Raw genomic sequence first — 27826 nt, 5'->3', positions numbered from 1 at the left:
CCAGTCCATCCTAAGGGAAATCAGTCCTGGATATTCATTAGAAAGACTGATGCTGAAGCTGAAGCTCCAGTACTTTGGGCACCAGATATTAAGAGCAGACTCATTGGAAAAGACCCAAATGCTGAGAAAGATTGAAGGCAGGAGGAGAAGGGGATGACAGAAGATGAGGTGGTTAGATGACTTCACCGACTCAATGGACATGAATTTGAGCAAGCTCTGAGAAACAGTAAAGGACAGGGAAGCCTTGCACGCTGCAGTCCATAGAGTCACAAAGAGTTGGATATGACTGACTGAGGGTCTGAACAACAACAGGAGAATAAATCTCAGCATCTAGAAAGATGTTCCAAATGTTAGTTTCAGTCAAAAATGGGTCATTTTTCTCTCGTTCACCTGAAAATCATACAGAAGCAGTAGCTGATGCTTTTAAAGATATTAATAGTTCACATTTACAGAGTAGTTACCATACACCATACTTACCACACACTCAGAACTTTTCAAATACTATTTCAATTAATACTCACACAAACCCATGAAAGGAAGCACTAGAGTCTTAGCTCAGGCTTCTCTAACAGAATCCTGCAGACCAAGGAGATAGTTTAAACATTGTATCCCCACAATTCTGGAGGAATTCCAAGATCACAGATGTGCCAGAATGACTGAGTTCTTGGTGCGAACCCTCTTCCTGGTGCCAGAATGACTGAGTTCTTGGTGCGAACCCTTTTCCTGGATCAAAGAGAGCTGCTTCTCCCTGTATTCTCACATGGCAGAAAGAGGTCCCTTCTTCTTCTTATGAGGACAGTAGTCTCATCATTAGGGCTTCACCTTAATGACCCTGTTACCCAACCACCTCCCAAACCTTACATTTCAAAACTACTATTACATTTAAGGGTTAGAGCTTCAGCATATGAATTTGGAAGATGAATGCAAACAGACCATAGCAACCAGGATTATCCTCATTTTGTAGACAAGCAAATGAGTTGTAAGAGATTGTGTAAGTCACTCAAGCTAGTAAGTGGTAGGCTGGGAACTTGAACCCAGGAAAAAATGGCTCCTGTGAGCAGAGTCTTCACTAAACCATAAGGATTAAGATGTCTGGTTCTGTAATCAAGCTTAGGTTAGAGTTTTAGCTGCACAGGCAACTAGCTGTATTAAATTGGGTGACTATTTAATCTCTCTGAAAGCTGGTGTTTTGTTTTGTTTTTTTAATCTGTCATATGACTAAATAAGTTAACAAAAATTGACAGCTAATTAGGAGTCAATAAGTGGGAACTAGTATTGTTCTCGGAGAAGGCAATGGTGACCCACTCCAGTATTCTTGCCGGGAAAATCCCATGTGTGGAGGAGCCTGATAGGCTGCTGTCCATGGGATTGCCAAGAGTCGGACACGACTGAGCAACTTCACTTTCACTCTTCACTTTCGTGCATTGGAGAAGGACATGGCACCCCACTCCAGTGTTCTTGCCTGGAGAATCCCAGGGACGGAGGAGGTTGGTGGGCTGCTGTCTGTGGAGTCACACAGAGTCGGACACGACTGAAGCAACTTAACAGCAGCAGCAGCAGCAGTATTGTTCTACTGATGCTACACACAGTTTCATTTGTTTATTTCTGAACTACATACTGAACACCTGCCGTGTGTATCAGACTTTCTTTGCACATTGATTATTTACAAGTTCCATCTCCTTAGTACCCCCAAGATCAGCACATCCAAGGTTAATCAGGCACTTTCCCGTCTTTCTTGCATTTGAAGGATCCTCTCACCATATGGAGTCAGGATTACTCACTTTTAGCTTCCTGTAGTTGCTGTTGTTGAGAATTAACTCCATCATCTTTTGTTTTGCAACATTGTATCTCTGCCTAATCCTCCTCCTTAATATCATTGGAATTCCTATGACTGTTTTCCAGGGATAATTGAGGACACCCTCGCTGAGGAAAATCAGTCTGGCTGCAGACATCCCCCATTTACAAAACATGATTTAAAACCAAAAGCTTCCATCTTGAGGCCCCTCTCTCTTTCTGTTCTGCTTTCTTTTCTGCTTATAGAAAATTATGGGCTGAATAATGCCTCAGAGTCAGAAGGGTGGTTGTTGGTTGCCTCTCTACCCTTAAGTGAATTTGTTCCCAGGCCCCTTAGCCCTGACTGTCAATTGTCTTTCCCCAAGATTTTTGTTTTCCCCATTCCTCAGCCCTTAAAACTTACTCATTAAACTTTCATTTTTCCTTTTGACCTGCAAGGATTTGGTAAAAACACTTGTTCAGTCTCACTGTGCTCACCAGGAAGGGCAGTGTTTTTATACATAGAATTGCAGCTTACATAATGCTCTTCTTATAAGGCCAAGAACAAAAACTCTTTAAGTTCAATGTCAGACCTGATACCATTGTGATAAGACAAATGCAAAATGCCTTTAATTGGAACAGATGTTTTATGATCTGAATATTTATGTAAATTCAGACCACGCAGCCCATGTAGCCAAAAGTAGGATACAGTGAGGCATAAAATTGTAAATGGCTCATGTGGATGAGGTTTATTGATATTATAAAATGTCATGGTAAAACTTTGTGTCAAATCTCCTTCATTTTGTCACACAATATTAAAAATAATAATAATAATTAAACAGTGAGAGTTGTGAGTAATACTGACATAGTTGACATGGACTCTCTCTGGATTCATAGCGCTCACTCCAGACACTTAGTGTTCAGCCTTCAGCAGGTGGCTTGAAATAAGTCCTGGTGAGCCTTCCCACAGCAGTGAAGCTGACGCATAGGAAGATCTGCCATTGGCAAGGATTTAGCTTCACCTGGAAATAAGCTGCCAGTGTGAAAACTGCTGAATCTGATAACAGTGTGGCTGTAACTTTAGCAAAACAGCCGCTTCCTTTATAAAGCCCTAATGTTTTTGTGTAGAACTAAAACGTGGTCAATTTGGTGGGACACCCATAATTGAATGAAGCAGGGAGAAACAGATAGAAAAGGGGGAAGGCAAATGAATCAGCTCATTCATTATTTACTTTACATGAACAAAACCTAATGTTCTTTAATAGAAGGTATTGCTGTTACCCGGGTTTCCCTGGTGGCTCAGATGGTAAAGAATCTGCCTGCAGTGTGGGAGACCTGGATTCAGTCCCTGGGTTAGGAGGATCCCCTGAAGGAGGGCGTGACAACCCACTCCAGGATTCTTGCCTGGAGAATCTCATGGACTGGCAGGCTACGGTTTGTGGGGTCGCAAAGAGTCTGACACGACTGAGCAGCTAAGCGCAGCACAGCATATTGCTGTTATTCATGTAGCATTGGAACTCAGTTAACCTAATGATCTCTCTGTCATCATTGAAGATGATTAATTAATAGCCCTACATTGAAGATAATTAAAGGAAAAAGAGGAAGAAAAGAATATTCTTTGAGAGATTCATGAAAACTCTGCTGACCTTTTTTGAATGTTTATGTTGGGTATAATATTCAGTTCAGTCGGTCAGTTTTGTCGACTCTTGGTGACCCCGTGAACCGCAGCATGCCAGGCTTCCCTGTCCATTACCAACTCCTGGAGCTTATTCAAACTCATGTCCATCGAGTTGGTGATGCCGTTCAACCATCTCATCCTCTGTCATCCCTCCTCCTCCTCCCTTCAGTCATTCCCAGCAGCAGGATCTTTTCAAATGAGTCAGTTCTGCACATCACGTGGCCAAAGTATTGGAGTTTCAGCTTCAGAATCAGTCTTCCAGTGAATATTCAGACTGATTTCCTTTAGGGTGGACTGGTTGGATATAAGCTGGTTGAATAATATAAGCTGGTTGGGTATAATATATACTTTTTAAATATAGATTTTTAATCCTCATAACACCCTGTGAGATAGATACTGTTTTTCTTTTATTTTTTCGTAGACTTTATTTTTTAGACAGTGTTAGATCCATGGCAAAACTGACCAGAAAGTGCAGAGATTTCCCACATACCCCCTGCCCCTGCACATGCACAGCCTCCCCCACTATCAGCATCGCCCACCAGAGCGGCACATTTGCTGCAGGTGATGAACTTACAGTGATACAAAGTTATCACCCACAATCCATGGTTTACATTAGGGTTCACTCCTGGTGTGCATTCTATGGGTTTGGACAAATGTATAAAGATATGCACCCACTATTATTAGGAACTATTTATTCCCATTTTATACCAGAAGAGAGTAATTTAAAGAGAAGGCACACAGTTGGTAAATGATTGGAAAGGGTCTGCTGAATCTAGCCATGAGGAGGCTTATCTGTGACCCCGATGAGGGCAGCTTTAAGAGAGTTGTTGGACAAGAGTGGGAAGAAAACCTGAGTTTCTCATTAGCAGGGTCTGTGAATGGGGCACCTACATGTTCACTTACATGGATGACACCCTGCCTGTTTCTTATCCAGGAATTTTGGCTGCAGGGTGCTCTTAACCTTCATGGTAACCTACCTCTTAGCATCTCATTTGCTTAAATAGTTCCTAAGTCTCCAAAACACTTTCAATCCGATACAGTTTGGTTGCCGCAGTCCTGTAAGACATACTAGCTTCACTGTGCAGACGAGCAGCAGAGGCACAGAGAGATTTCAAATGATTTGCCAGAAGTGCAGAGCTAGCTGCTAGTGAAAAACATGAGAACGGAGGAACAGCATGCTGCTCTTGAGCTCAACACGCTTTAGAACCCGTTAATCTTTGGCTAAGGTTCCCACGAAAGTAGCCAATGGCGGGCCACATCATCTGTCTGTGGCTGTGAAAGGAGCTTCTGTGCTGATCGGAAGGACCCGGGAGACTCTGTCCTGCCCTCTTCTCCCCCATTGTGCTGGGCAGAGGCCACTGACCTGGTGATGTTATTGGACTAAATTCACTTAAGGGCACCTGGCATATTGCCATTTCCTGGTTTAATGTAAGTCATATTACCCAGCTCACCAGTCCAGGAAAGTAAAAGGCAGGCAGTGCAAGTTCAAGGTCATAGAGGGAATCAAAAAAGAGCCCAGGCTGTGCCAGTTCTTAAGCAACATCACTTCCTCTTGTGCACAGACAGGACATTTCACTCGTTGGTTTGTTGACGTCCGAGAGTCATATTCATGGGTCTACAAAAATTATTGTTGACTACAAAGATTCAGAAACATGAATCCAGGGACTGTTCTACAGAATAAACTCCCCTGTAAATATTTTTTGGAGCCCAGTCAGTAAAAAAAACGCAAACATGTGTTGGCCCAGTCATTATTTACCCAAACAGGGATGAAAGGAAAAAAAGGAACAGTGGTCTTTGATCTCATTTTCTACTAGTTTACAAGTTTATTTGCTTGTGGCTGTGACTGTAACATCAAGTTAACCCAGTTTCCAGGCCATTATTGCTCTGAGGCAAAGCAACTTTTCAGTTGCTGTCATCATGGCCTGTATGTATGGGGAAACTTCAGAGATTACTCAGACATCAGCAAAAAACTAATTATTTGAGTGAGAGTTCCATGAACCATGTGAGTCCTTGGTCTGGAAGGCACAATCCATTTATTCCTGAGGTCATGGAAAGTAACACAGGCCTCCTTAACAACCACAGTGATTCCTCTTTAGAAGCATTCAAATATGGATCTTAGAGAATGGAATATGAATTATGAAAGGCTCTCTTTTAAAATCTCCTTCTTTAACAAGCCATTTCCTCCAGTTTCACTGCTGGACCTCTTTGCTATTAAATCAAGCAGATAATAAAAAAGAAGAAAACAGACAATATACTCAAAGTGAGTTGACTTCTTTTTATTGTGTTGTGTCTGCATCTTTGATTTTTCCCAGTGTGTGTGTATGTGTGTGTGTGTTTCCATCCATCTTTCTCTGCTTGATTTTTTAAAGTATTTTCAGATACCTCATTAACAGTGGCCACTTTTCTGCCTCTTCTATGTTTAATATGTGAAGTGTTTTATTTCTCTTCCATTTCTGCATATGCTGCCATCATCTTCTCACTCTCTCTTCAAGTGACTGAGTTTGCACAAGGTTTTATATTTTTAAACACTCATTCTAACAGTGTTCTTTGAAGAAAGGAATACAGTCTTCAATATAAATCAGCCTGAGCCAAACGAAAGCATGCTCAAGCAAGGCATTAAATCCCCCCTCTGATTTCCAAAACTACACTGAAAAATAGCTTAGGTTAGCTAGACAGCATGTGGCAAAGGTGGAAAACAGGACTATGAAGAGCCCCTGGTTATATCAAATTTTGCTTTTTTGCTACTTTGGATTTGCCAATCAATTCTAGGAGCCATGCCTTTTTTCATATATTTCCTTGGTCTCTGCTATCTCCAGCATTTAGCAAATGAAATTCCAGTAGACTGTCTAGAGACCTCTGGCCCAGTAGCAGCTAAACATATCAAAGGGCCAACCACAGAGCAAGAGGAATGAGAGTGTGAATTTCGATGTGTCTCTACCCTTGCTATCTTAGCAGGCACTGCTTATATTCGATAATATGTAGCATAGTATTTCCTGGAGGAGGGCATGGCAGCCCATTCCACTATTCTTGCCCGGAGAGTCCTATGGACAGAGGAGCCTGGAGGGCGGTGGTCCATTGGGTCTCAACGAGTCAGACATGACTGCAGCGACTGAGCATGCAGCACCGCATAGTATTTCAGAAGCATTTTCACTGGCTCAAAGCTAGTTGTGCAAAAATAAACACATCTCTCCTACATATATTCCTACAGGTATGGATAGATAAAGGTATGCATTAGTGAAGGATGAAAAAAAAAGTTGAGGACAGGAGGGGGAAAAGAGTAATGACCATTCACTGAGCTTCTACTCTCTCCCAAGTGCTTTAGTTGTATTATCCCATTTCATCTGACAATTATCCTATGAAGTATTTACAAGCTATGCCTTTTGAAAAAGTAAGAAAATGTAGGAATAAGATGGTTATTTTTTTGGCTGTGCTGGGTCTTCGTTGCTGTGTGCAGGCTCTCTCTAGTTGTGGCAAGTGGGGGCTACTGTCTAGGTGCAGTTCCAGGGCCTCTCATTGCAGTGGCTTCTCTTGCTGCAAGCACAGGCTCTAGGGTGTGGAGGCTTCAGTAGTTGGGGCACATGGGCTTAGTGGTTGCAGCTCTCGGTCTCCAGAGTGTGGGCTCATTAGTTGTGGCTCAGGGTCAGCAGCTGCAGCACAAGAGTTTAGTCACTTTGTGGCATGTAGGATCTTAGTTCCCTCACCAGGGATCAAACCAGCGTTCCCTAATTTGCAAGGAAAAGTCTTAACCACTGGACTACCAGAGAAGCCGTAAGTATTTCGTATATAGTCTTTCATTTACAGCAGCTCTCTGAAGTAGCTAGTATCATTACTTCCATTTTAGCTATGAGAGACCAAAGAGGAGCGTAAGGAGAATACTTTGTCCAAGTCACAGAATCCATGGGTAAAAGCTCCAGAATTTGACCCATAGCCGACTGACTGCCTTCATGTCATCCACATGCTTTTCATATCCAGCCATGTCTTTTGAGACACATGATATGAAAATGCAACCCCCAAAATATATTTTAGTGCCATGTTTAAGACAAAATTCTATATCATTCAAGATGTGAATAGCATGACAGTACAGCCAAGTGCTAAAAGGATTATCTCAAAAGATAATTCAGCACGTCTGTAAAATATTTGTCAACCCTTGTCATCACTGCAATGCATGTCGGACTCCTTCAAAAGGCATTGGAGGTTCAAGGTAGTATTGATGGTATGAGGAGAGAGGAGTCTAAAACTCAGTTAAGCTGTACTGCTCAGAAAGAATTAGCAGATTGCTGTTGAATTGAATTAATAAATTCAAAAAGTGCATGAATTCAGCTAGAATAAATTTCAGATTTTACGATTCCGAACTGAACAAAATCAAGTAACTCATTCTAACAAATCTTTTTTACAGGGCTGAAGCAACTAATGATAAGCAACTCTTTGCTTTGATAAAAGTATCATTATAAGTAATGCAAATGAAAAGATATATTATTCCAATAATTATTTTCCCCTTTATTTAGATCTCCTTGCCTCTTATAATGGTAATTTGAATAGACGGGAAAGTATGGGCTTCTAGAAACTTAGATTAATTCAGAATTTACTGTATGCCAGGCATTGTGCTGAGTACTTTACCTTGCATTCTATGTGAGATACATACTAGGTAATCTCTGTTAAATGGATGAGGAAGCAATGGCTTAAAGAGATTAATTTCCCCGTATCACATAACTAAAAAGAGCTTGGCTTTAAATCTAAGTTTTCTTGACCACAAAGCCCGAGCTCTTCATCAGTATTCATTGAATTCATAGCTGGTCAAATGATCATATTCAAAAGGTGTAGATCAATAGATCATTGTTAGCATAAAGAGCTGTATATTTTCCAGTTCTGGGTCTTACAGTTTAAACAAAATACAGGTCACTTGGAGTGGGCTTAGAAAAGAACAACTTGAAGGGCAAAGGGCTCACAACCCCTTCAGTTGAAAAGGGATCTTAGGAGCCAGCAGTGTTTAGCCAGAAGGAAAGACATAATATTGTCCAGTCTTCAGAGATTTGAAGAGTTTCCCTCAAGGAAGTGAAATGAGCCTGTAATTCAGAGGTGCCTGGAAGAGACTGTTTCCAGGTTGTTTGACATTCTGTGATTCTATGATATGTTCTTCATGAATCCAAAGAGTATGTGTTCATTCAGGAAGTTACAACATAGCACCATAGACTAGGGGGCTTAAAGAACAAGTATTTATTTCTCATGGTATTGGAGGCTGGGAAGTCCAAGATCAAGATGCCAGCAGATCTGATGTCTGGTGAAGACACTCTTCTTGGTTTACCATTGGTCATCTTCTCCCTGTATCTTCACATGGCAGAGAGCAGAGAGGACCAGCTCTCTTTTCCCACCATGAGAATTCTACCGTCAAGATCTAATCACCTCCCCAAAGCCCCATCTCTGAATGCCATCTCATTAGAGTTTCAGCATATGAATTTGGGATGGAGGGAAGACACAAACACTCATTACATAGCAGAGTAGAGCCAATCCAAGTTGCATGTCAGCTTAGCTTGAAAAAGAATTCTCTGCTAGAGCAGTCGAATGATGGCAGTTATGCTTCAGACTTCATCCATCATTGCAGTTACCAGCATGGGTCAGAAAAATACTCATCAGGAATTTTGGAAAGGCAATTTAAATATAGGGTGATTGATTAAACGAGTTGTCTTTCTTAGACTAGAGAGGCCATGAATTAACACATGAAGGCTTCGTGATTACAAACCCCTAAATCACTGAGCTAATATTCCTGAGTGTGGGATCCCGTGTTTCCTATGCTCACTTCAAGAAGCCTTCAGTAGAAAGGGAAGACTGCAGAGAATTTATAATGACAGTAGCATCAGCTTTCAGCTCTTGAACTTGAGTTCTAAAATGGCATATACCGGGTGGTGAGAAAATCTGTGAAATTATTCACTATAGTCAAGGGGTGAAAGCAACCTAAATATCCATCAACAGATGAATGGATAAACAAAACATGGTGAATATATAATGGTATATTATTTAGCATTGAAAAAGAATGAAATCTTAACATATGCTACAGCATGAATGAACCTTGAGGACATTAGGCTAAGAGAAATAGACCAATCATAAAAAGACAAATATTGCGTGATTCCTTGGTTAAATATATGTGGGTATGGGTTAATGAGTGAAAAATTCAAATTAGGTGATAAGAGCAAATTCATTTTTAAAATGCTGTAAACTCAGACATCATGATGAACACAAAGAGAATGACTGGACTTACTCTGCAGATCCCTGAAGCTAGAGTCAATTTCATCTTTGGCTTTTCTCAAGTGATATTTTCCTAGAAAAGAAGTTACTACAGTGATGTACATTTTTTTTTCTTTCAGCCTCAAATACCCCTGATATCTTCTAAGTGAAACACACATAATATGAAGACACAAAAAAATACTTAAGAATCCCTGTCTAGACAAACGGGTATAATTCAAAACTCTGAAAAGAGAGATTTCGTATAACTCCTCAAGATTTCTTAGCCTTTCAGAATAGATAGAAGTTTCAGAAAAAAGTCAAACTCTCCCTTCTGATTGCCTTGTTGTCTGTGTATTTTCCATTGTGGGACCAACTCTTATCTATATCTGAAACCAAGAGACAGTTGCCTTTGAACTCTGTGTGTCCTATCCTTGACATCTCCCATTTTCTGACATTCACTATCTTTCCAGGTTTCCCTTAATAGCTCTTGGATTGAAATGTATAACTATTAAGACAATATTATAAGCAGCCCTTCCTTTATGCTTAGATGTGAAATAGTGTGTCTCCCTAAGCTCAACCTATCCTATATTTTTAAGTTTCTTGATGGTTAATTCCAGTACAGATTTTATTCCCCCTGTCCTCTTACTCAAAGTTGGATTGATTTTTTTTTTCTTTCAGCTGCCTAAGCTATAACAATTAGGGGTGTGCAATGAAGGATAAAATAGCTCTGATTCTAGATTGCATCCTAGCAAATGGGGAGATTTTCAAATTAAGTTGTTACCAACTTTATCTAAACAACTGTAATTTCTAAATTTATGATTCACATATAGTTTTGATGTAACTTACAGGACAGCTTGGTATAGTGATGAAAATTTAAATAATTCCCTAAGACAAAAAATCAAAGAGTTATCCATAAGAAGTAGTAGCTTCCTTGATCCAAAGAAAGAAAGCATGGGGTCAGATGGCAGAGATAGGAATTAGAAAACATTTGTCCATAGTGCCAAAGCTAAGAATTCTTCCTGAAAGCTACTGCTGAAAGGATTGTAGTCCAGATGGCTTTATTTCCCATGTTAAGAATAATGTAGGGACATGATTTGTGTTCTCTTCAATCACATCCTTTCCAGGTATTTAGCATTTTCTCCCTTCTGGTTCTAACCTACCTTATTTTCTTCATATACAGAATATGTTAAGTGCTTTTCTCCACTTCACATTATATATTTGTGTTTATAACTGGACTATAAGCTCCTTGTCACTCCAAAGATTAACCCTTTAATAAGAGTTGACTCGTTGGAAAAGACTCTAATGCTGTGAGGGATTAGGGGCAGGAGGAGAAGGGGACGACAGAGGATGAGATGGCTGGATGGCATCACTGACTCGATGGACGTGAGTCTGAGTGAACTCCGGGAGTTGGTGATGGACAGGCAGGCCTGGTGTGCTGTGATTCATGGGGTCGCAAAGAGTCGGACACGACTGAGCAACTGAACTGAAGAGTTCAATAAATATTTGTGAACTGAAGGAATAAATGAACAGTGAAGGAGCCTTTTTGTTATCGTCTGCGTTGTATTAGAAGTGATTCCATTGGGACACCTTATAAACCAATGTATTTTGGGCTAGTCAGATTAGGGTAAATGGAGCACATTTAATAGCTTCTCTGAGGGATCCACTTTTTGCCAACAGTAAAGATGGATGTTAGGTACAGTCTTCCTAACTTCATGCTTGAAAGTGGAACATGTATGTTAATGTACAAATGTGGAATTTCCTGAGTTCTTTGACCTAATTTTTTTCCAGAAATGTTAGGACATTCTGCTCTTGAACACCAATGAAAACACCTTGTAGTGAGACGTCTTTGGCTTCTTTGGCATTCTTAACTTTTGTCAACAAAAATATTAAACTATCTATAGTAAAAGTAGAGAAGAGTTTTATTTGAGCCAAACTGAGGACTATAGTCTGGAAGACAGCTTCCCAGATTACTCTGAGAAACTGCTCCAGGGAAGCATGGTTTTCAACATGGTTTTATATCTTGTCAGAACAAAGAACATTAAACAAGTCATGGATATATTTCTTCAAGGTTTCAACAAAAACAGACCAGTACTTACCAGTGAGTCAGTGTGGTCTTGGCACCTGGAAAGGGAGTCTTATCACTGGAGAAGAACCAGCATGGGTGTTCCAGGGAGGGAGGCATTTTGTTTAATATGGATTTTCTTTACTTCTGGTCAGTGTGTCCTTTTCTGTAATAATTAAGGCAGATGTACAGTGTATGTTTGAAAGTCCACAAATAGGCTGTTTTAGTTAGCATAAATTAAAGATAACTCATATATGAGCCAGAATGTCTTTCCCATACCTCAATATATGAAAATTACTTTTGTGACTTGGATGCAAAATAATCTTCAATAAAACTCTGGTAGACTTCCTTTTAGTCAAAGTCAAATGTGGCAGGTAAAACAATATTACTATAGCATGCTAATGAATAGCTTTATTATTTTTTTCAATACTTTGCAAATACTTTACAAGAATAGCCCATATGGTAAGTTAGAATAAGAAGGGCACAAAATAGAAATATCTTACCTGGCTAACCCTCTGAACAATAACAAGGAATAGATAAGATCAGTTTCATGCAAATACTCTGAAAATAAAATACTAGCAATACAAATAATCAAATATGTAAATAATAAAAATTTGCTTAGGAATGGTTCATATGCAGCTGATTATTTTTCGATTTTGCCCAATATCATAGGCTCTTTTCCAAGTGAAAGCCTGCATTCATCCCCCACTATACAACCAATTATACTTTATCCCTTGGACAGGCACTGTGAGGCCCTCTCAACCTCCATGCCCACTTCCCCTGGTACACACTCCAGCCTTCCTTCCAGTTTCTGGGAGGAGCTCACTTCTTCCCTGGCTCTAGAAGCAATTGATTCAGGGGTAAGCACGTGACCCAGGCCAGAACAATGAGAATGGAGAGCAAGATTTGGAAATCAAGCCTCCTTGCTCTTATGAGGATGTTTCTAGAATTACCCCTAGGTTTCTCCAGTCATGGAGGAAGACTTTTGTAGTCTTTAGAGTTACTGGAAGTCAGTTTGTGTCTGTATGGTGGTGTGATACCCCAGAAAGCAGAGTGGAGAGGAAAAAGAGAGTGCGTATTTGAGAACATTGTTGGGTCAGTGAACCAAATTTCTCTTGTGATTCAGTGTATCTGCAGTGTTGTTAATATCCGTGTAAACTGGATGTTTGGTTACATGTCACCAAACACACCATAATAAGTGAAATTCCTTTCTTCAACAAACCTATACTAAGAATCCATTAAATTTTAGGCTCTATTATCCAAAGGTAATTTATATCTCTTTCATGGCCTCAAAGAAGTTGCAATCTGGTAAGAGAAACAGAAAGTAAATACCCAGGTCAGGTGGTGATATACTGAGAATGTCCATCATAGATGCAGGCAATAAGGGGGTTCAGAATTTAAAGAGAATAGTTTAAAGCTATAAAATTGACTAAACGTGTTTTTTTAATTAGGACTACACATGGTCAATTTTATATAATGCTAATGCAGTGATAGAATATTTCTCCCTGTCAGGATGGACCATACCCACTGCCTTAGGCCTCCAGACCTGGGGCATCCTTGTTAAATGACTACCTCTTAAATCACACTAAATCATCTTTGTAGCTTGAAGTTCACTCTTTCAGAAATAAGACTTCTAAATAAATCTGTTCTTTGATTATATGGCAACCAAAAATCTTGATTGCAATAATCAGGAGAGATATCAAACTATTACAAGGTTGGCAACAGGGAGTATTTCAGTATTGTATGAAGGCAACTCAGGAACTTTTTGAAGCTATATGAGTACCATAATGTGATAAGGAAAATTATATGCCCACAAAATATTAATGCTAAAGACTGGAGAGCTGATATATACTTCCAATTGTCCTTACTGAAAAATTGATATCTCTCAGCCAGGTGAGGCGAAGAGAACAGACTCAGAAAGGACTCTGGAAGTTTCTACTAAGGTAATTTAATCCATCAGTCCTGTTCTGTGCATCTTGCATTCTTGCTGTGATCTAGTTCCTATCAAGAGCTCACTTATCAGTGCTCTGTACCTCACTGTCTGATGAATGGTTGCTCCAAAATAGCTTTTATAGTAGTCTTTCCCCATTGTAGTATGAAAGACAGTTGACTTCAGCATTAGGGCTTGGCTATTTCCTACCTAATGGGTACAGACTGAACTGTGTTGACCTAAAACAGATAGACTGCCAGTTATTTCTCCTGCAGAAATGGGTTTATTTGGAATCAGCAGAATATTGCAGTTTGGAGTATGCAACCTTAACTAGCCACGTGTGACTCCCCACACAGCAAGGAGAGAACTGTTTTAGAGGAGGGGGGAGGAAGTTGGGAGGACCATGATAAACAAAGAGTCCATTGGAGAAGTTGAAAGTTTGTAGTGTGGCTTTTCATTGGCTGAGTTGCGAGGGGCTCTCATTAGCTGACCTCCTGCCCAGCAAGGAGAGAGGGTTTTCCTTTTTATTGTTGGGCTGTGCTGTTATTGTAGGCTGTGAAAAATTCCTGTTCTGGATTCCCAACTATTTTCTTGAGTTTTCTGTTTAGTAACTAGTGATTTAAATATTTTTCTCCTCTATTATTCTAGTCTCTCACAATGGACAATAATTGTACATATATATGTTCTCATATTACCCCTCTATGTCTTTTTTCTCTAATAACTTCTTCCTATGTCTGTGTTCAGTTCAGTTCATTTCAGTTCATTTCAGTTCAGTCACTCAGTCATGTCCGACTCTTTGTGGCCCCACGAATCGCAGCACGCCAGGCCTCCCTGTCCATCACCAACTCCCAGAGTTCACTCAAACTCACGTCCATCGAGTCAGTGATGCCATCCAGCCATCTCATCCTCTGTTGTACCCTTCTCCTCCTGCCCCCAGTCCCTCCCAGCATCAGAGTCTTTTCCAATGAGTCAGCTCTTCGCATGAGGTGGCCAAAGTACTGAAGTTTCAGCTTTAGCATCATTCCTTCCAAAGAAATCCCAGGGCTGATCTCCTTCAGAATGGACTGGTTGGATCTCCTTGCAGTCCAGGGGACTCTCAAGAGTCTTCTTAACACCGCAGTTCAAAAGCATCAATTCTTCAGCGCTCAGCCTTCTTCACAGTCCAACTCTCACATCCATACATGACCACAGGAAAAACCATAGCCTTGACTAGACGGACCTGAGTCAGCAAAGTAATGTCTCTGCTTTTGAATATGCTATCTAGGTTGGTCATAACTTTTCTTCCAAGGAGTAAGCGTCTTAATTTCATGGCTGCAGTCACCATCTGCAGTGATTTTGGAGCCCCCAAAAATAAAGTCTGACACTGTTTCCACTGTTTCCTCATCTATTTCCCATGAAGTGATGGGACCGGATGCCATAATCTTCTTTTTCTGAATGCTGAGCTTCAAGCCTACTTTTTCACTCTCTTCTTTCACTTTCATCAATTCCCATCTCTTTCAGAATTTTCCACAGTTTATTGTGATCCGCACAGTCAAAGGCTTTGGCGTAGTCAATAAACCAGAAATAGATGTTTTTCTGGAACTCTCTTGCTTTTTCCATGATCCAGCAGATGTTGGCAATTTGATATCTGGTTCCTCTGCCTTTTCTAAAACCAGCTTAAACATCAGGAAGTTCACTGTTCACGTATTGCTGAAGCCTGCCTTGGAGAATTTTGAGCATTACTTTACTAGCATGTGAGATGAGTACAATTTTGCAGTAGTTTGAGCATTCTTTGGCATTGCCTTTCTTTGGGACTGGAATGAAAACTGACCTTTTCCAGTCCTGTGGCCACTGCTGAGTTTTCCAAACTTGCTGGCATATTGAGTGCAGCACTTTCACAGCATCATCTTCCAGGATTTGAAACAGCTCAACTGGAATTCCATCACCTCCACTAGCTTTGTTCGTAGTGATGCTTTCTAAGGCCCACTTGACTTCACATTCCAGGATGTCTGGCTCTAGGTGAGTGATCACACCATCCTGATTATCCGGGTCATGAAGATCTTTTTTTTGTACAGTTGTTCTGTGTATTCTTGCCACCTCTTCTTAATATCTTCTGCTTCTGTTAGGTCCAGACCATTTCCGTCCTTTATTGAGCCCATCTTTGCATGAAATGTTCCCTTGGTATCTCTAATTTTCTTGAAGAGATCTCTAGTCTTTCCCATTCTGTACTTTTCCTCTATTTCTTTGCGTTGATCGCTGAAGAAGACTTTCTTATCTCTTCTTGCTATTCTTTGGAACTCTGTATTCAGATGCTTATATCTTTCCTTTTCTCCTTTGCTTTTCGTTTCTCTTCTTTTCACAGCTATTTGTAAGCCCTCTCCAGACAGCCATTTTGCTTTTTTGCATTTGTTTTCCATGGGGATGGTCTTGATCCCTGTCTCCTGTACAATGTCACGAACCTCATTCCATAGTTCATCAGGCGCTCTATCTATCACATCTAGTCCCTTAAATCTGTTTCTCACATCCACTGTATAATCATAAGGTATTTGACTTATGTCATACCTGAATGGTCTAGCGGATTTCCCTACTTTCTTCAATTTGAGTCTGAATTTGGTAAAAAGGAGTTCATGATCTGAGCCACAGTCAGCTCCTGGTCTTCTTTTTGTTGACTGTATAGAGCTTCTCCATCTTTGGCTGCAAAGAATATAATCAAACTGACTTCGGTGTTGACCATCTGGTGATGTCCATATGTAGAGTCTTCTCTTGTGTTGTTGGAAGAGGGTGTTTGCTATGACCAGTGCATTTTCTTGGCGAAACTCTATTAGTCTTTGCCCTGCTTCATTCCACATTCCAAGGCCAAATTTGCCTGTTACTCCAGGTGTTTCTTGACTTCCTACTTTTGCATTCCAGTCCCCTATAATGAAAATGACATCTTTTTTGGGTGTTAGTTCTAAAAGGTCTTGTAGGTCTTCATAGAACCGTTCATCTTCAGCTTCTTCAGCGTTACTGGTTGGGGCATAGGCTTGGATTACCATAATATTGAATGGTTTGCCTTGGAGATGAACAGAGATCATTCTGTCGTTTTTGAGACTGCATCCAAGTACTGCATTTCAGACTCTTTTGTTGACCATGATGGCTACTCCATTTCTTCTGAGGGATTCCTGCCCACAGTAGTAGATATAATGGTCATCTGAGTTAAATTTGCCCGTTCCAGTCCATTTTAGTTCGCTGAGTCCTAGAATGTTGACATTCACTCTTGCCATCTCCTGTTTGACCACTTCCAATTTGCCTTGATTCATGGACCTGACATTCCAGGTTCCTATGCAATATTGCTCTTTACAGCATCAGACCTTGCTTCTATCACCAGTCACATCCACAACTGGGTATTGTTTTTGCTTTGGCTCCATCCCTTCATTCTTTCTGGAGTTATTTTTCCACTGATCTCCAGTAGCATATTGGGCACCTACTGACCTGGGGAGTTCCTCTTTCAGTATCCTATCATTTTGCCTTTTCATAGTGTTCATGGGTTTCTCAAGGCACGAATACTGAAGTGGTTTGCCATTCCCTTCTCCAGTGGACCACATTCTGTCAGACCTCTCCACCATGACCCACCCGTCTTGGGTTACCCCACGGGCATGGCTTAGTTTCATTGAGTTAGACAAGGCTGTGGTCCTAGTGTGATTAGATTGACTAGTTTTCTGTGAGTATGGTTTCAGTGTGTCTGCCCTCTGATGCCCTCTCGCAACACATACCGTCTTACTTGGGTTTCTCTTACCTTGGTCGTGGGGTATCTCTTCACGGCTCCTCCAGCAAAGTGCAGCTGCTGCTCCTTACCTTGGACGAGGGGTGTCTCCTCACCGCTGCCCTTCCTGACCTTCAACGTGGGATGGCTCCTCTAGGCCCTCCTGCGCCCAGGCAGCCACTGCTCCTTGGATGTGGGTTGATCCTCCCGGCTGCTGCCCCTGGCGCCGGGTGCATCACAGCCTTAATCTGTATCTTATCTGCTAAATCTCATCAGTTGTTTGAGGAGATAGAGAAGTAGAGGTGAAGTCAGTGAAGTCACGTCACTCAGTGTCTGACTCTTTGCAACCCCATGGACTGTAGCCTACCAGGCTCCTCTGTCCATGGGATTTTCCAGGCAGTAGTCCTAGAGTGGATTGCCATTTCCTTCTCCAAGGGATCTTCCTGACCCAAGGATCGAACCCAGGTCTCCTGCATTGTAGACAGACGCTTAACCATCTGAGCCACCAGGGAAGTCCAGAGAAGTAGAGTAAAAGATGATTTAGTAAGTGGCAGAGTCATTCCAAAGATAGAGGGGACAGATTAATTCCTTTCTTAAGTAGCTCACATTAATGAACATTATCTTTATTGTTCTGTTTGATTGACTATCTATAAAATTCATGATATACAATTAACTGAAATTTTCACTTTAAAAGAAATTTTAACTCATCTTCCCAATTGTTGTGTTAATTTTTCTTTTTAAAAGACAAATAAAATGAGACCTTTATTAAGTTTCAAAGTTTCACTAAGAAACTTAAGAGTCAGTGCAGTAACATGCATTTGCAAACTCACTGTATTGATTTATTTGATATGGGATCATTTTCCAAGCCCTCTCAAGCCTTTTGACCATGTCTCTAAGAGGATATGCATGACCTAACCCAAGGCCAGCACTGTATCTGTGAGTGTGTGATTTATTGTTTTCCAAAAAGATCAAAAAGAGTCATGAGTTTAATGAATGCAGCTAAATTCTCTTGCAGTTGAACAAATCCATTTCCTATTGACTTTCTTCAAAAATATGTGACTATAGAACTGCTTGCCCACTATTCTTAGCAGTGACATCTTGCTTATACACTTCGATTAATAACAACTTGTAGGTAGCACTGAGGCATTGGTGTACCAAAATTAGTATTCCTTGTTACATACTAATTTAAGATACTGAGCTTCAATTATGAAATTTGTTGTTCAGTTTTTACACATTACATTTAGTAGCCCCTAAATTTGTTGTGCCTTTTAAGTCCTCTTTCCCCACAGATCGTAAATCAATCTCTTTTTTTATTGTATGAAAAAATTAGCACACACAATCGATTTCAGAAGTGGCATGCCTACTGCATGTCTGATAATATAATAGCATTCAAATTAAAGAGATTTTTCTTTCATTCCCTGTGTTGACAGTGCTCCTTTCCGGTCTTTCCCTCTTCCTTCCTGCTTTCCTTGCTTCTCATTTCCCCTCCACCAAATCCAAAATTATTTGGCGTCACCATGTGGACATTTTTCCCCTTTATAATGAGTTCAACAGTGTCAGTGTCAGCATTTGGACTTATGTAGAAAATAACTTCTTCATTATTTATGGTAATAAAGGGAGATGGCGCTGTGGGAGTAGAGGTTCTCTGCACTTTTAGAGCCGGCAGCCAATATGAAAGGTTTGGAAGGCTTTCTGACCCTTGATGCCATTCCCAAAGACTTCAGTTCTGCCATTAGCAATTTGATCCTCAGGGTTAGGGCACTGCCCCTTATCAAGATGCAAATCCCTGTGAGCCAGAAAATGCCATAAGCTGCTGTGATCCATTAATATCATATGACTAATTCATAGATTGGAATATTTCCAACAAAACTAGGCTGAGAGCAGATTTTGTAAGGAGAACTAGAGTCTGAGAGAGAGTCAGAACTAGATGAGGTCACCGAACATCTAAGGAACAGTAGAAGATCATTGCAACCAGAGAGAAACAACCAGAGGCTGAAGAGGTTGAAGAGAGGCTCCTCTGACTTCCATTTTTGCCCATTCTTACTCCTAAGCATGAATATTTATTAAATGAATGAAATAAAAACATCCACACAAACACCTTAGAAACTTAGAGCAAGGGACATAGTTTCTTGTGTAATTTCATTTGGGATCACAAGAGGCAAGAGTCATGGAGAGTGGGAAGCATCAGTAGAAAATAAATTGTAGATGCTCAAAGCATAAAGAAGTGGGGGGGGGTAGAAAGAGGTTATTTATTGCATTTACAGGATTTTAGAACACATACATAATTCTGATAATGACTGTTAAAACTAGACACGAAAACTGGTCAAAAGTCTCGTTTCAGTCTAATATTTTAATATTTGTTTTACCAAACTAGATTTGATATGGCTGCAAATGCTTACTTTTTCTCTTCCTACATTTAGTAAGCGTTCCTAGTGTCCTTTTGTGTACACGTTTTATTGCTAATATTCTGGGGAATACAATGAATAAGAAAAACAAAAAAGCTGCTTCCAAGTAGCTATCAAAGTGTTACAAAAAAGAAGATTAAGCAATAAATATAGTACCATGACAGAGAAGGCAATGACAGCCCACTCCAGCACTCTTGCCTGGAAAATCCCATGGACAGAGGAGCCTGGTGGGCTGCAGTCCATGGGGTCGCTAAGAGTCGGACATAACTGAGCAACTTCACTTTCACTTTTCACTTTCATGCACTGGAGAAGGAAATGGCACCCACTCCAGTGTTCTTGCCTGGAGGATCCCAGGGACGGGGGAGCCTGGTGGGCTGCCTTCTATGGGGTCGCACAGAGTCAGACACGACTGAAGCGACTTAGCAGCATAGTACCATGATGTGATTTCTTGAGGAAAAGCAGAGGAAGCACAATGTAGTATACAGAGGGTGTTAAATAATACTCAGTACCCCTTTAAGTTATAAATAACCTGTTCAGCCTTTGCTCTAAAGATTGGCAGTTGGAGGGTGAGAAGTACTTGCATGCAGATCACCCAAGGCAAGCCTTCAGTTATCCACTGAGATGAGGGTTGAAATTCTGGGAATTTATCATAGAGGAAAAGAGCGTCCACTCCCACCTTTGCTAGAAATTCTCAAAGATCCATAAGGCTTTTAGGGAAGGAAACAAAAAGTATTTCCCTGAAGCTTTTTCTGAGACCGGAATTCCTCATTGGTATAGTAGAGTATGATTAGGGTTTGGGAGACGCCCAAGTGTTAGAGGTTAGAACAGGGTCTTCTTAATCTGAGGCAGCAGAAAGCACCACGACTAAGGGAAGGTGAAAAGTTGACAACTGTGGGCAAGTTGGACAACTATGACGCAGAATTTCGGAAGGGGGAACTTAATGGACCACAAATTTGAAGGAGCCAGAGGAAAGCACAGAAATCAGGATATGAGGCCAGAATTCTCAGCTAGTCACACTGGGTCCATGACAAGTGACCGTGTTTGTGGCTTACTTTTTTGAAGTGCGTGGGAGAAAAGCCTGAGGTCAAACTTACTGGACTGGGGCTGAGTGAATATTGCCAGCCAAAGCCAGTCTTCCTTGGACAGATCAGCATCTCTTATCATTGTGATCTCACGCTACTTAAAAATAAGTGATTAGAATCGTTCTTGCTGTCTTCAATGCCTCATGCATTTATTAAGCAACAACTGTGTTCCAGGTTCTATGCTAAGTACTCATGGAGAGGCAAGTGAAAGTAGTTGATGCTTCAGAACCTGGAGTCCAGAGGGGTAAAGCCACTATCCTTCAATTAAAAAAAAAAATTTTTTTTTTTAAAAGAACCTAGAGAGATAAGTTCTTCATAAAGTAAAACCGAGCTTCAAATCAACTTCATCTCTGATTAAAATAAGGTTATCCTGACCTGTTAAAACACCCAGCAGTACTCTCAGAGGCAAAAATAAATCTTCTCTGATGAAACATTAAAATAAAAAAAAAGAAGAATGTAGAGTCCAGAGGGCATGTATAAAACCACCCCCACGCCAGACAGAGCTAAGTTGTATGTATTTTTGTGAGGCTGACCAAGAGCTGTTCTTAGAAGTCTAGCTTCAACATGTAAATAGTCAAGATTAAGCTTTTCACAGAACTCACATTATTAATCATAAAAATTCTTTGGATCACAGCCTTTTCATAGCTTAATGTACTGTAACACTGACCTTGAAGACACATGTCTTTAAAGGACTGATGAGCAGAAAATAGGAAATCTCTTTTTCAGGTGACACTCAGGAAACTTTGGGATTGTCAGATCTGTTCTCTTGCACCTGCAAGTCCCATCCTCCTTCCCATCTGTTCCTTTCACTTCTGATGATGGAATCCTACACCATGGGCAGGATTTTCACTTCTCAATATAGAACCCATGTACCTTACCTCATGGTCCAACTGACTTCCTGAGAATAAATCATTGTCTTCGTATTTCATAAGCAACAACAAACATTGATTTTGTTGTTAGCATGTATGAGCCTGCATTCATTCAACAAACTATATATTTTAATCAGCAAGTGCCCTAAAATTTTGGATTTTAACACCCTGAGAGATCAACTTTTAATCAGTTACTGATTACAATTTGAGGAGCCTTGTGTCCAGGCCAAATGCAATGTGACTTATTCTCTGGTGAGTAACTCTTCACTTGAAGTCTTAAAGTTGTTTTGAATGCCTTAAACCAAGTTTCTTCAACAGCAGTGTCAGAACTGTGACATTTTATGCTAATTTTACAGTGAGAAGGATTCTTTAGCAATGTGTTGAAAGGCAATGTGAGTTCATCTGAGCCTTTGATTATGTTTAATAGTTTTGCTGTCAGACAGTGAGTCAGGATCTTTTACTTGTACTTTACAGTTTGCATTTACACCTCCTTGCATTTGATAAAAGCAATGTAGCAGACTCTGCCTGTTGACAATGATGGCCCCTTGATTTTAATCAGTGCAGAGAAAAAAGTAAAACTTGGCACAGTGGGGTGTAAAACCCCTTCCTTCTGCCACTTAAAATGTAGTAGCTATATGTGTAACCTTGTAGGACAACTTTGTGAAACAAAATATCAGCATATCTAGTCATTTGATTTACATGAGAAATTTTACTTTCCTTCTATCAGGTTCAGTTTAGCAAATGAGGTTAAGAAAAAAATTATCTTCTCTATTTGCAAGCCTTGGTGATATAACCATTTATAAGCATGCCTATGTAATATTTTATTTAATGGGAGAAAATCAATGTCCATTTTCTCTCCACTCCAGTGAGGCTGAATTTTTCTTGCAGTAGGGTGTGGTCAGAATAAATGAATTGCAAAGAGACCACTGACTGAGGAGTGGGGTTGGTATTTCTGAATTCCTATTGGACTTCAATAATTGTAAATAATTTATCTCAAGTTTGCCTCCATCCTAGGCTGCATTTTTTAATTTCCACTAGAAGTCTTTGAGCTGATTAGGTTTGCAGGTTTTCTCCCCATGTGTGCCAGTGTCTTTAGTTAGATGTCACAAATTTGAAATAGGTTTTGTCCCTTTTCGTGAAAATAATTTGAAGTTCAACAAAGTAGACATCTTGGTACCTAGGTAATAGTCCTTCAGGTAGGAGTCTATTTAGGGTACAAACAAACAGATGAAGTTATTATGGGTGAGTATAAGGTGGAGTTTGGTAAGCTTTTTATATATAGGGTCAGATAGTAATTGTTTATGGCTTTGGGAGCTGCACAGTTTCTGTCATGACTACTCAAGTCTGCCAGTGGAGCACAAAAACAGATATAAACCACACGTAACTGAATGAGCAGAGATCATTCAGTTCAGTTCAGTTCAGTCGCTCAGTTGTGTCCGACTCTTTGCGACCCCATAAATCGCAGCACCCCAGGCCTCCCTGTCCATCACCAACTCCCGGAGTTCACTCAGATTCACGTCCATCGAATCAGTGATGCCATCCAGCCATCTCATCCTCGGTCGTCCCCTTCTCTTCCTGCCCCCAATCCCTCCCAGCATCAGAGTCTTTTCCAATGAGTCAACTCTTCGCATGAGGTGGCCAAAGTACTGGAGTTTCAGCTTTAGCATCAGTCCTTCCAAAGAAATCCCAGGGCTGATATCATGGCAGTGTTCAAATAAAACTTCATTCAAAACAAGGATTGCCCTAGTGTAAATCAGCTTCCTGGGATCATGTTTTGGCACATTACTAAAAAAATAGTGATCACAGAAACTTTCTTTACGCATTCATGTGGGAAAATTGTTGGGGTTCTTTTAGACACTGATGAGTTATTTAAAATGGTATCTTAATACCAGCAAACCCTTTCTCTAGGCTTGCAAGATGCTTGCAAGGCAACAAGTGCTTGAGTAAATGACCAAAAAAGGACCAGGTGAGACCAGGCAGAGGCAGCAGACAGACAGATCCACCCAGTGTTTTCTCGGGTACTGGTAATATGGGGTGGAGTGCATTGAAGTAAGAATAGAGGAGGGAGTCTGTAGGAGAATTTTGGAACAGGAACTTGCTAGTATGTCTGTTCCAAATCAGAATCCATCCAAGCCGTAAGGAAGTAGGAATTACCAAGATATTGGGGCCCTAGGACTTCTCTGGCAGTCCAGTGGTTAAGACTCTGTGCTTTCAATGTAGGGGGCATGTGTTCGATCCATGGTCGGGGAACTAAGATCCCACATGCTACACCGTGTGACCAGATAATAATAATAATAATGGGGCCCTAACCTTGTGGACAATTCAGAAAGGAGAGTAAATTCTAGTAAGAACACTGGACTGCTTGGTAGGCACCATTCTGGACTGTGAGAAGCTATCTATGTTGGGGGAGCTGATGGAAGCAAGGGCGTGGGAGGAAACAGAGAGTAGTTAATGAGATGTTCAAAAAATGGAAACTTGTGTTTTCAGAAGTTAACTTAGACACTCAAGATTTCCCCCCTGAACAACCTAGTTCCTGGAATATCACAAAATTTAATTAAGGCACCACTGAAACATGTGACGAGTTTCTGACCTACAGGTTGGGTAGATGTCTACAGATAGCACAGCAAAGACTAGGGAAGGAGATAATCAAGACCCAGGAACCAGGCAGCAGCTGACAGAATTAGGGTTGCATGTATTATGCTTACATAGGACAAAAACTGCGAGGGCCAAAAATGAACTCTGTCTTTATAAAGTCTCATTTATACCTCCACAGAAAAATCAGACACTTATGCCTAGCACTCCATTGTTCCATGAGAGTCTTAGCTACTGAAAGTCATATTGTCTAACCCTTTTTTTCCTGACACATAAAGAACTTTTACATTGTAAAAAGATTTTTAAAGATGCAGTGAGAGTTTAACTTGAAAATGGAAGCATTTTCAAGATCAAGAATGGAAACAAAGAACAGCATAATAGGTATTATGTTCAGTAGACATTTTAAGATGAGTTATTGTATTGTAGGCATTTTTCAAATACAGAGAACAATGTTTTTAACCTTTATGTGTATATTTAAACACTCATAAAACATTTCTACTTTTTGTGACAAAAAAATCTGATGTACTTACAAACGAAAGAATGCCTGGTGTTAATTATATAAAGGCAATGTAAATCTATAAAGCACATTGCTTTTATAGCCACGAGTCAACCCATATGTACCATTTGGGTAGGTTTATTGTAAATTTCCCATAAAGTAATATTCTGTTCTTTAATAAAGTGTGGGTTTTGCCACTGGTAGAGAATAATAACCACCCTTTAATTTCACAATTAGTGGCTTCACTCTAAGATAAGATTTGCCTGAAAGGATAAGTACATTCCAGTTCAGAGAAATTCATATCTCCTAGGTGAACAAAGCTCTAAATCGAATACCAAACAGACTTCATCTGAGAGCCCCACAAGGGCTGGAAGCAGCAGACCTGATGGCACTCACATTCGGGGAGCTGCTGTGACCAACGGAAGCAGAGGAGCTTAATTTGAAATAAACAGAACTGAGATGCTTCCTGAGGGAGCCAGGAGAGAGGAGGTCATTGAAGGCAAGCAGACTGACTGTCCTCAGCACCCCTGACTCTCAGGATAAATATTAGGAAACCTACCTAACTGTGAGCCCAAGGCTGATTCTGGAAAAGAACCTTGTGCCAGGCAGCCCGTCAGCATCAGTGGAGATCCTATTGCATTATAGACAAGAGCCATTTCATGGAATCCAAATGTAACTAAATACTTGAATTTGAAACTTAGGAGTATGAGTGGCACTCATTTGATTTTGAAGTTGATTGATTTATTGAGTTTCCACCATATGGCCAGCTCTTTATGAAATTTACATTCACATAAGACAGAATAGCACTCATTTTAAATCAGGAGCAAAAAAAAAAGGAAAACTACAGTGATAGCAGAGGCCACTCACAGTTGTCCAGAGTTGAGGAATACCCTGAGCCTGTCCCTCAGTGTATTCCAGCCACTGACCTACAGCCCTTTGAGGCTAGGAGAGTCACCACCAGCAGAGGAAACCCGACCACACAAGCTGCTGAGAAGTGAAACCTCAGCTCTGGCTGTGAGGTTCCTGGTTTGTATGTGACTCACTTAACTTCCCATTCTCCATGTAGACAGTTGAGTTTGGACACCAGAAATGGTCTGGAAAGCTTTTCCCATCGCTAGGAGTACCTGTGTCTATCTGTATTTCAGAACCTCCTCAGAGCCAGCTCTCTTGAGGCTTTGAAATGCACTCTGTCCCCACTGTTTCTGTAATCCTCCCTTTGCCCTTCCCATGAAAACATGGAAAAGCTCCTTCCTCACCAAGTGGTTTGCCTCGACGCCAAACAACTCACTTGGTAATTGGTCCGACTGCAATAAATCAGCTGAACAGTGATTTCGGAAGAGTTGTAGCTCTATATTGCAGACCCTCTTCATTCAAACTGCTTCCCACAGACCAGCTGGGGGCTCTTAGAGGAGATGAGCTCTTCTGGTTGCTGATCTGAGAGGGAAACCCAGCAAAGCGCAGTCACTTAGTCTCTCTGTTCAATTTGCCTGTGATAAACTGGGCTCTGCTGATTTTGTGCCTGCTTTATGCAATAGGGATAATGGAAATAAAATGAATACTTCAGAACAAAGGCAATAAAGCATTATTATGGCTAATGAAGGAATGATTTGTTTTGAATGTCAATTGCTTAGAGGCAAGGATTTTCTAAAAATCAAATAATAAATGGTCACCATATCGGCAATATAAATATTCCCTTATTGATCTTAGATGGAAATCAGATTGCAGAGAGAAGAATGCCCGACATACTTCAAAATAGATTCTAAAGCAAGTATCTGTGATGAATGATCAAGTTCCTAACTTGCTTGCATTACATTTTTAGAAGCACCCTGATATTTTGATTTATAACTTTTCTTTCATTGCTTTGATATCTAAATCCTCTAGGTTAATACCGTTGAAATGAAAGTTTCATTGGTTGAAGCAATCAGAACAAGGCTCTAATGCAGTAGTTCTCTTAAGCCTGCACTAGACTCACTCGGAGAGTTTATTTAAAAGACAGATTCCCAGGACAGGTCTTCCAGAGACTTTGAGTCGGAAGATCAAGTGGGACCTAGAAATCAGCATTCACACTAAACAGCCAATGTGTTTCTCTGCTTGAGGCTCTTGATCTCATTTTGAGAAAAACTGCAATAGAGTCCATCCTGCTTTTGAATCAGGCTTCAGAGGACACACATTATAAAGAGGACAGAAAGTTAAGAGGCTTAAAATAGCTGGAATCGAACTGAGATCAAGCCTCTGGTTCAGAGTAGAGTGCCAAAAGGGAGGGAAAGGATAAAAAGAAATTTATACAGACGGGCCATTCACCTCGTTCCCCTTTTCCTGATCTACACCAAGTCTGCATCTTACAAGAGAACCCAGAACTAATCTCCCTGCTGTCTCTAATGCACCCACTGAGTTCAATGTGCCCTGCCTCTCTGGAATAAATGTGGGTTTTAGTAAGGAACATTGCAGTTACAAAGACTAGGGCTGCTCAGTACCAAAAAGAAAACAAAAATGTCAATCACAGAAATGTATAGCCTGCCCTACTAATTATTTTAAGACATCTGGAGTAGCATGCTTAGTCTACAGTTCATCCAGATGTTTCAGCTTTGTGTACAGAGCCATGCTCTGCATTTGAGCCGTCTGTTTTGAAATGCATTTCCATGCTTGAACAGTCAGTGTCTGATGAGTGTATTGTGGGGTGGAGGGGGGAGAGACAGCCTGAAGCCATGCACACACAGTCCCCAATTTCAAACAGTTCTGTCCCAAAGATCGGTTTGCAGCTTAGATGTTCGATTTTCAGAGCATGGTTCCCTCTGGAAACCATGTGTCACACACACCATGGTTAACTGCTCAAGCCAGTCCACAGAAGGCTCTTTAATCCTAAACATGTCTAAGATAGGGAATGGAGAAAATTAGCCAGTTGAGTTCTGCAAGTTGAATGTCCCCATAAAGCCCTCTGAAGGAGGAAGGAAGACAAAGAATTTTTTCCCTTTCCTAGAATCAAGGATGAGCCTAGGCTA

The 27826-nt window shown here is 40.6% G+C and overlaps 1 protein-coding gene across 14 annotated transcripts in view; it reads left to right on the top strand.

The window, feature by feature from the left end:
- Positions 1-27826, top strand: part of B3GALT1 (beta-1,3-galactosyltransferase 1) — a 621523-nt gene that overhangs the window by 485970 nt on the left and 107727 nt on the right. For 12 of the 14 annotated variants that reach the window (XM_060409811.1, XM_060409817.1, XM_060409821.1 and 9 more), the window contains exon 1: positions 21777-21991. The exons of the other annotated variants lie outside the window; for them this stretch is intronic. The gene's annotated coding sequence lies outside the window, so the exon portion shown is untranslated. Of the gene's footprint in view, positions 1-21776; positions 21992-27826 lie in introns of those variants that run through there. 14 annotated transcript variants of the gene reach the window in all.

This window comes from Ovis aries, chromosome 2 (assembly GCF_016772045.2).
Source record: "Ovis aries strain OAR_USU_Benz2616 breed Rambouillet chromosome 2, ARS-UI_Ramb_v3.0, whole genome shotgun sequence".
In the NCBI taxonomy this organism is placed as follows: Eukaryota; Metazoa; Chordata; class Mammalia; order Artiodactyla; family Bovidae; genus Ovis; species Ovis aries.
The sequence above is the reverse complement of the archived record's forward strand: the minus strand, read 5'-3'. Positions and strand labels throughout refer to the sequence as shown.